The 9277-nt window shown below is 43.9% G+C and overlaps 1 pseudogene; it reads right to left on the bottom strand.

The window, feature by feature from the left end:
• Window positions 1-5624: 5624 nt before the first annotated feature.
• LOC113888004 lies at window positions 5625-6191 on the bottom strand (annotated as a pseudogene).
• Window positions 6192-9277: the final 3086 nt, after the last annotated feature.

Here is a 9277-nt window from a genome sequence, read left to right as displayed (position 1 = left end):
ACCCCAAAACTGAACTAGGGAAAGGGGGATTTAGAAGAGACGGGCGGGAGGAGCTACCCCATGCCCCTAAGCCTGAGGCCAAGGGCAGCAGCAGGGAGGAGCAACCGCACAACCGAGGCCAGGGGCGGTGGCCAGGAGGACCAACCCCACGTCCAAGGAGCTGTGGCTGCGCAGGCGCAGGAGGGCCTAGAGGAGCTATCCCACTTTGAAGGTCAGGAAGAGCGGCGGTGAGGAGATATCCCTCGTCCAAGGTAAGGAGCAATGGCTGCGCTTTGCTGGAGCAGCCGTGAAGAGATACCCCACGCCCAAGGTAAGAGAAACCCAAGTAAGACGGTAGGTATTGCAAGAGGGCATCAGAGGGCAAACACACTGAAACCATACTCACAGAAAACTAGTCAATCTAATCACACTAGGACCACAGCCTTGTCTAACTCAATGAAACTAAGTCATGCCCGTGGGGCAACCCAAGACGGGCGGGTCATGGTGGAGAGATTTGACAGAATGTGGTCCACTGGAGAAGGGAATGGCAAACCACTTCAGTATTCTTGCCTTGAGAACCCCATGAACAGTATGAAAAGGCAAAATGATAGGATACTGAAAGAGAAACTCCCCAAGTCAGTAGGTGCCCAATATGCTACTGGAGGTCAGTGGAGAAATAACTCCAGAAAGAATGAAGGGATGGAGCCAAAGCAAAAAGAATACCCAGCTGTGGATGTGACTGGTGATAGAAGCAAGGTCCAATGCTGTAAAGAGCAATATTGCATAGGAACCTGGAATGTCAGGTCCATGAATCAAGGCAAATTGGAAGTGGTCAAACAAGAGATGGCAAGAGTGAATGTCGACATTCTAGGAATGAGTGAATCCAAATGGACTGGAATGGGTGAATTTAACTCAGATGACCATTATATCTACTACTGCAGGCAGGAATCCCTCAGAAGAAATGGAGTGGCCATCATGGTCAACAAAAGAGTCCGAAATGCAGTACTTGGATGCAATCTCAAAAACAACAGAATAATCTCTGTTCGTTTCCAAGGCAAACCATTCAATATCACAGTAATCCAAGTCTATGCCCCAACCAGTAACACTGAAGAAGCTGAAGTTGAATGGTTCTATGAAGACCTACAAGACCTTTTAGAACTAACACCCAAAAAAGATGTCCTTTTCATTATAGGGGACTGGAATGCAAAAGTAGGAAGTCAGGAAACACCTGGAGTAACAGGCAAATTCGGCCTGGGAATATGGAATGAAGCAGGGCAAAGACTAATAGAGTTTCGCCAAGAAAATGCACTGGTCATAACAAACACCCTCTTCCAACAACACAAGAGAAGACTCTATACATGGACATCACCAGATGGTCAACACTGAAATCAGATTGATTATATTCTTTGCAGCCAAAGATGGAGAAGCTCTATACAGTCAGCAAAAACAAGACCAGGAGCTGACTGTGGCTCAGACCATGAACACCTTATTGCCAAATTCAGACTGAAATTGAAGAAAGTAGGGAAAACCACTAGACCATTCAGGTATGACGTAAATCAAATCCCTTATGATTATACAGTGGAAGTGAGAAATAGATTTAAGGGCCTAGATCTGATAGATAGAGTGCCTGATGAACTCGGGAATGAGGTTCATGACATTGTACAGGAGACAGGGATCAAGACCATTCCCATGGAAAAGAAATGCAAAAAAGCAAAATGGCTGTCTGGGGAGGCCTTACAAATAGCTGTGAAAAGAAGAGAAGTGAAAAGCAAAGGAGAAAAGGAAAGATATAAACATCTGAATGCAGAGTTCCAAAGAATAGCAAGAAGAGATAAGAAAGCCTTCTTCAGTGATCAATGCAAAGAAATAGAGGAAAACAACAGAATGGGAAAGACTAGAGATCTCTTCAAGAAAATCAGAGATACCAAAGGAACATTTCATGCAAAGATGAGCTCAATAAAGGACAGAAATGGTATGGACCTAACAGAAGCAGAAGATATTAAGAAGAGATGGCAAGAATACACAGAAGAACTGTACAAAAAAGATCTTCACGACCCAGATAATCACAATGGTGTGATCACTGACCTAGAGCCAGACATCCTGGAATGTGAAGTCACGTGGGCCTTAGAAAGCATCAGTATGAACAAAGCTAGTGGAGGTGATGAAATTCCAGTTGAACTATTCGAAATCCTGAAAGACGATGCTGTGAAAGTGCTGCACTCAATATGCCAACAAATTTGGAAAACTCAGCAGTGGCCACAGGACAGGAAAAGGTCAGTTTTCATTCCAATCCCAAAGAAAGGCAATTCCAAAGAATGCTCAAACTACCGCACAATTGCACTCATCTCACATGCTAGTAAAGTAATGCTCAAAATTCTCCAAGCCAGGCTTTAGCAATATGTGAACCGTGAACTTCCAGATGGTCAAGCTGGTTTTAGAAAAGGCAGAGGAACCAGAGATCAAATTGCCAACATCTGCTGGATCATGGAAAAAGCAAGAGAGTTCCAGAAAAACATCTATTTCTGCTTTATTGACTATGCCAAAGCCTTTGACTGTGTGGATCACAATAAACTATGGAAAATTCTGAAAGAGATGGGAATACCAGACCACCTGATCTGCCTCTTGAGAAACCTATATGCAGGTCAGGAAGCAACAGTTAGAACTGGACATGTAACAACAGACTGGTTCCAAATCAGAAAAGGAGTACGTCAAGGCTGTATATTGTCACCCTGTTGAGTTAACTTCTATGCAGAGTACATCATGAGAAACGCTGGACTGAAAGAAACACAATCTGGAATCAAGATTGCCAGGAGAAATATCAATAACCTCAAATATGCAGATGACACCACCCTTATGGCAGAAAGTGAAGAGGAACTAAAAAGCCTCTTGATGAAAGTGAAAGTGGAGAGTGAAAAAGTTGGCTTAAAGCTCAACATTCAGAAAACGAAGATCATGGCATCTGGTCCCACCACTTCATGGGAAATAGATGGGGAAACAGTGGAAACAGTGTCAGACTTTATTTTTCTGGGCTCCAAATTCACTACAGATGGTGACTGCAGCCATGAAATTAAAAGACGCTTACTCCTTGGAAGGAAAGTTATGACCAACCTAGATAGCATATTCAAAAGCAGAGACATTACTTTGCCAACAAAGGTTCGTCTAGTCAAGGCTATGGTTTTTCCTGTGGTCATGTGTGGATGTGAGAGTTGCACTGTGAAGAAGGCTGAGCGCCGAAGAATTGATGCTTTTGAACTGTGGTGTTGGAGAAGACTCTTGAGAGTCCCTTGGACTGCAAGGAGATCCAACCAGTCCATTCTGAAGGAGATCAGCCCTGGGATTTCTTTGGAAGGAATGATACTAAAGCTGAAACTCCAGTACTTTGGGCACCTCATGTGAAGAGTTGACTCATTGGAAAAGACTCTGATGCTGGGAGGGATTGGGGGCAGGAGAAGGGGACGACAGAGGATGAGATGGTAGGATGGCATCACTGACTCGATGGACGTGAGTCTCAGTGAACTCCGGGAGTTGTTGATGGACAGGGAGGCCTGGCATGCTGCGATTCACGGGGTCACAAAGTGTCGGACACGACTGAGCGACTGAGTTGATCTGATCTGCCAAAGAACACAGAAATGATTAAGCTGCCACTGTCTTTAAATGTTCCCTGCCAAGTAGTGGCTTGTAATAGGCAGTTGAGTGTAACAATCACAAGTCTCATTGAGTCTGGCCGGTGAGGAAATCCTTGTTTTCCAGGTAAAATAACAGGATGCAGGTCGAAGTAGACTTCTCTGCATCATCCCAGGGAGCCCCTCTGAATCATGGAAAAGGGAAAGACGGGATAACAAGGAGGGGGGCAGCACCCAAGACTAGGGTCAGCTTTAGAATCCCAGTGAAGAGGCCATAACAGCCAGTGGTTCGTTAGTTAAATTACAGTACCCCATGCAGAGCAAAAACACAGAGTTTCTCTGCCCAGAGGAGCTGAATTTGCAGATATAACGTGTGTTTTGTCACCACCTCCCCAACACACACCTTTCATGCCCAAAGGGAAACCACTCAGGAAGAGATACAGTTTCTGGGCATTTCCACTCCCAAGGTCTTTCCAGGTGTTCAGAGTCAACTCAGGTAGCAGTGCTTCTGCCTATGTGGAGCAGTGAGAGAGCCTGAACTGAGGGATTTGGGTCTATGGGTGTTGACTGCCTTCCAGTGAGGTGCCCTGCTACCTCTGACACATTTGGTGGCCACTTTTGAAGTCGTCTTCCCTCTGAGAAGGATTTTGGCTGATGTGTGGCAGCCATTCCTGCCCTAGGCTAGAAGGCACCCCTATAACTAGAGATGAGACTGCAGTGATCAGGGCTGTCTTCATGAGGGGATTTCCCTCCCTTCCTGGCCTTCTTATCTGGCTGGATTCCCAGTCTGCCCACCCACTATTCTTAACCCATTGATATACCTGTGAGGTAACAGAAAAAAAAAAAAAAAAAAAGCATGGCATTAGAAGACCTGTATTCATGTCCACATTCAATAACTTCTTATCTGTGTGGCCTCCCTTTTTCTCACTGATAATGCATATCCTTCATCTTTCTTTTCTTTAAATGTATTTATTTGGGTGTGCTAGGTCTTAGTTGTGACACACACAATCTTGCATCTTCATTTTGACACTTGGGATCTTTAGTTGTGGCCTGTGGGATCTAGTTCCCTGACCAGGGATTGAACCCAGGTCCCCTGAATTGGGAGCACAGAGTCTTAGCCACTGGACCACCAGGGACATCCCTGTCCTTCTTATTTCTTGAGATTCTTATAAAAATAAAATATAAGAATATACATAAGAGGACTTGGACCTGCAGAGTGCCATTATCATTATCTTTGTTGATCAGCCCCTTGACTACAGGGAAGATAGCTGGAGGCTTATTACTCATTATCACTGTCACTCAGGGTGAGCTTGTTAATGACAGTCTCTGCCATGCTGCCTTCCACGACCCCAGCTTGCTACCAAGAATCAACAAACATTAAGATGTGTGCATCTTACTGTACTGAAATACATCACACAATGCTGAAGATCTGTGTTTTTTTTTTTTTTTTTTTGTCCACACCGCTTGTGGGAATTCCCTGAACAGAGATGGAACCCATACCACCTGCCTCAAGTTCCAATCCCTTTCTTTTAATCCCTGCCCATTCCCTTCACTTCTTCCCCAGAGGCAACTGCTGTGATGAATTCTGGACCATATTCTATCTTTACCATACATAAGTACCTACAAACACCACCCACCAACCCATAGAGCCCCAGACCACCCACCTTACCTCACCCTCCCCACATACACATCGTTTATAAGGGGAAGACTGATTTTGTATTTTCCAAGGGCCCATGTAAAACCTCCCTCCCTCTGTGGAGATCCTGAACTGCACATGGATGGGGCATGGTTGGGTGGAGAGTCTCCTGGATACCGGTTTAAAACTTAAAAAAATTAGAGATCTGCACACATGAATAAAAGAGAAACCTTTATATTTGCATCAACTAATAACTATTTGAAGTAATAACTTCAGTGGAAGAACTGCTAGTGAATTTTTTTTCAAGGGCAATACTGCAGTCTGCATGGTAGACAGGGTGACCTTTGGGGAGTCACCCATGACTCGGGGGAAAGTCCAGTCCAGGATCAGTCCTCCTTGTTGCTGTTGCCCAGGGTAAACTTATCAAAGACGCATTCTGCCAGACCGCCTTGTGGGAACCTCATCTTGAGCACGCTGGTGAGATGGTCCCCTAGCTCTTTGACAAACTCGAGCTGCTGGTCCAAGTGGCGCATCTCCAGGAAGTGGCACAGGTGGGCGTCGCTGCTCTTGGTGGCTAGGTGGTGCAGGTTGAGCAGGCTCTGGCTGACGCTCTTCTCCAGATGCAGGGTGTTCTGCATGGCTTGGAGGCTGCTCTCCAGCTCTTGGGTCTCGGGCATCCTGATGTTGAGGAAGGAGATGCGGCTGCTGTGCTGGTTCAGCAGGAACATCAGGCTCTTGGCCCTCTTGCTGTGCTCGTGGGAGCGGAGCAGGAACTGGGTGATCTGCTTCAAGGCCACGTTGTGGTGGTGGTGCAGGGAGCAGGCCCTCGCCAGGCACCGGAAGGACTTGTGGAGCTCTAGGGCGGCGTCGCCGTCGACTGCGGCCTCGCACTCGCTGTGGTAGTGGTGGCGCACCTTCAGGGCTGCTGTGGGCATCAGGGTGGTCGCCGTCATCATCATCCAGAAGCCCTCTCGGATAAGGAAACTGCGTGCCAGGCAGCAGGAGGAAGGGCAGCAGCGGAGGCGGAGATCTCAGCCGCCTCCTCGGAGCCTTCCAACGGTAAGCCATGATGGCTGCCACAGGAGCGCTCGCAGCTGGACGGCAGGCGGCTGGGCACTGGCTCGAGGATGGAACGGAAGTGGCCGTTGCTATGGGGGAACCGGTTGTGAGGAGGATCCGTTACCGGAAGTAGATACTGGGACTGGGAGGTAGAGGGGGTGGGGCACCACGTTCTAAATTCCATAGGAGCCTAGGTGAGGCACAAAACGCAGGGCAAGTGTGCCTCTGTCTTGAGACCATTAAAAAATAACCCTATTGAGACATAATTCACATACTCTAAATTTGATCTTTGGAAAGTGAACATTTACTGTTTTTTGATGTGTGTGTGTATTCATGAAGTTGTGCAACCATTACCACATCTCAAGAATATTTTCATCACTCCAAAATGAAATTCCCTACCCACTAGTAGTCACTCCCCATCTCGCCTCCCCCCACATCTGGCCACCACTAAACCTTCTATCTCTCTAGGTTTGCTTCTTCTGGACTTTTAAAAGAAATGCAGTCATACAGTATGTAGCCTTCTGTATCCGCCTTCTTTTACTTAGCATAATATTTTAAATCTTTTAGCCTTTTTATTGCTAAATAGTATTCCATTGTACGAATATGCCACATTTTATTTATTCTTTCATCAGTTGATGGGCATTTGAGTTGTTTCCGTTTTGTGATTATTACAAATAGTGTTGCTATGAACGTTTGTGTACAGGTTTTTGTGTAGATTTATGTTTTTGACTTGGAAATATATGTAGGAGTGGAATTGCTAGCTTATATGGTAGCTCTATGTTTAATAATTTGAGGAACTCCCAAAACGTTTTCCAAAGTGGTTACACCATTCTTATATTCCTACCAGCAGTATGTTAAGTTTCTAATGCTGTTACTGTCTGCTTCAAAGTTTTAATCATCTTAGTGGATGTTCAGTGGTAGCACATTGTGGTTTTGATTTGTATTTCCCTAATGACTAACAATGTTTAGCACATTTGTATATATTTATTGGCCTTGTGCATATGTTCTTTGGATAAATATGGAGAAATGTGTACTCAGATCCCTTGCCCATTGAAAACTAGAGTTGTTTGTCCTTTTATGGTTGAGTTGTAAGAGTTATGCATATATTCTGGATATAAGTTCCTTATCAGATACATAATTCACAAATATTTTCTCCATTCATTGGGTTGTCTTTTCATTTTCTTTTGGTGTCATATCAAGAAACTACTGCCTAATTCAATGTCACAAAGATTTACACCTAGGTTTTCTTCTAAAAATTTTATAGTTTTAGCTCTTAGATTCAGGTACATTTATGTCTCTGATCCATTTTGAATTAATTTTTGTATATGATGTGAGATAAGGAATCTAGTTTCATTCTGTTGTATGTGAGTATTCATTTATCCCAGCATCATTTGTTGAGAAGACTATTCTTTCCCTGTTGGATGGTCTTTGCATACTTGTTGAAATTAACTGGCTGGAAATATATGGGTTTATTTCTGGGCTCCTAGTTCTATTCTGTAATAGTACAACACTGTCTTGATTACTGTAGTTTTGTAATAAGTTTTGAAATAGGAATGTATGAGTTATCCAACTTCATTCATTTTTTTCAAGATTGTTTTGGCTGTTCTGGGTGCCTTGTACTTCCATATGGATTTTAGGATAAGCTTGCCAAATTTTTCTCCAAAATGCCAGCTGAGATATTGATAGGAATGGCATTGAATCTGTAGATATGGGGGGGTATTGATATCCTAACAATATTAAGTCTTCTGATCCATAAACGTGGGATATCTTTCCATTTATTTAGGCCTGGGACCTTTAAAAATAATAATTATGGTTTAGATGAGGGCCAAAATTTGAATTTCTGTACCAGCTTCCAGGTAATACCAGACCACACCCTTAATAACAATGTCTAAAAGGAATGAAGTAGCCATGCTTTGTTGTCTTAGTCCCTTCAGGATGCTGTAACAAAGTACCAGAGACTGGGTGGCTTATAAACAACAGAAATTCATTTCTTCCAGTTCTGGAGGCTGGAAGTCCCAAGTTAGAGTGGCAACCTGATTGAGTTCTGGTGAGAGAACTCTCTTCTTCATTGCAGGTGGCTGTCTTCTTGCTGTGGCCTCAGATGGCTGAAGGGTCGACAGAGGTCTCCAGAGTCTGTTTTATAAGGGCACCAGTTTCATTTATAACAACCCTACTCTTGTGATGTATGCACCTCCCAGAGGCCCCACCTATAATACCATCACCCTAGGGTTAGGGTTTCAACATCCTGATTTTGGGGTAGGAGACACAAACATCCAGTCTACAGCACTTACTGAGGTTTGGATTAAAGACACAAACATTGGTCTCCACAAGCAAAGATGTCTGTTCCCACCTCACAGACAGTGCTTCTGATAGTTATATTAGATGTGGATTCCTATTGGAAAGGGAAGAGGCCTTCCTCCTATGAGGAAAAATTGTGAGACTTTAAAATTGGCAAAGAAAAGGTTTACTGGGTGTCTTTTTTAGAGTACCCTTTGTGGTTATCTCCACCTTTCATTGATTTGGAGCTATTTTATAACTAAATTGTAGAAAACTAATAACAAATTATTCTTGTCCACAGAAATGCAAATGAATTGTGTGTGGTGGAGTGCAACTTATTTTGGACTAATTTTGCATCTATTTGCATTCATCTCAATGTTGCCTCTTGCCTGCCTATATATGTATGGCTCTATGAGTTTTCCTTTGGATGATTTGTGACATCTTACTGGTTTCCACATTAATTAATGAGTTAAATAAAACCTTTGACACCTTTTGTTTTCTATTTAAATGAGAGCCATGATCTTATTTTTAAAAAATATTTGAACATTTCTCATTCTCATCCCTAAGTACACAGTCGAAGCTCACAGGAGTCGGCTTAGTGCATTAAGCACTTCTGTGGGCTGCTCACCAGGTAGATGATTCCAGAAAAGTTTGGGGATCCAAAGGCATAGAATTCGTGACTGGGATGTAGCATCTCTGAGGA

Source organism: Bos indicus x Bos taurus, chromosome X, assembly GCF_003369695.1.
Source record: "Bos indicus x Bos taurus breed Angus x Brahman F1 hybrid chromosome X, Bos_hybrid_MaternalHap_v2.0, whole genome shotgun sequence".
NCBI lineage: Eukaryota > Metazoa > Chordata > Mammalia > Artiodactyla > Bovidae > Bos > Bos indicus x Bos taurus.
Note: the sequence above shows the minus strand (reverse complement) of the source record. Positions and strands in the feature narration are given on the sequence as shown.